The following is a 1059-nucleotide window of genomic DNA, read 5'->3' on the forward strand; positions in this document are numbered from 1 at the left end:
GAGTACTGGTGGGGCCCTTCCTGCATCTTGGCCCTGGCAGGCAGCTGAGGGACAGCACTGGGCTGTTGCAGCTCACCCTTGTCCCTACTGCCAGGGGCCACCTGGAGATCCAGGAGAAGGCTGTGGATTTCTTATGACAACCAAGAGAGGCTTAGATTTGTCTTCTTTTTATTTGAGCTGATTACAGACCATAATGCCATGAAGAAAACTGTGATTAGATCATGTAAAATGCTGAGGCACCTTGGGGTGCCATGACAGGCAAGGGGGCTGGGATAAGAAAAGGGCAAGTTGAAAGTAGGCCACCTGCTTGAATGAAAACCCTGCAGCTACAATCAATAGACTGTACTATTCAAAGTCAGTCACTGAATGGCTGCAGGTGGTAGAGGTATAGATATATTAATTTGTGAAGTTCGGATAGAGGAAGCTCTCTGTTATGTATATTTCAATGCAAGCAAATGCAGATTACCCACTATACAGGCAAAGCATGTCTAAATATCAGTTTAGATAAAAAAGAAAGTCGTATTTAAGACTGAAGGCTAGCAATATCTGAATAGTCAGTTCCAAACGGTGTCTAGTCTTAAGGACCCACAGTGACAATCATTTAAAAACTCTGCTGCTTCAAAGCATAAGATGCTTGCTTAAACCTCAGCTTCAGTGTGTCTGGCCATCCATTTGAGACAGGCAGGGTTTTTTTAGGAATGTGACCCTCCCAGTGACTTTGGACGGGGTCATGTGAACAACGCAGGTGTAAGCGTAGCCCATAATGAAATCCTCCCATATCCAGAGCCAGCTTTGAATCAAACTGTGATTCAAAGGACCCTGTCAAAGACTAGGGAAGCCCAGGGGCAGGTTTGCTGTCTACAGCAAGGGGAGTCAGCCCTATCTATCGACTCTGAAGACCAAACACACCTGCACAGAAAAAATTCCACACCAATTTGACTCGTTTTCCAGCCTGGCTTTTTCACAGCATCAGCCAGCCCGACCTTCCCGCCCGGTTCCTGGTGCGCTCTGCCGCGGTGCTGCCGGCAGAGGGCAGCCCTGCACCGACCAGTCGGCGCT

Source organism: Buceros rhinoceros, unplaced genomic scaffold (assembly GCF_000710305.1).
Source record: "Buceros rhinoceros silvestris isolate BGI_N320 unplaced genomic scaffold, ASM71030v1 scaffold10127, whole genome shotgun sequence".
Taxonomy (NCBI): domain Eukaryota; kingdom Metazoa; phylum Chordata; class Aves; order Bucerotiformes; family Bucerotidae; genus Buceros; species Buceros rhinoceros.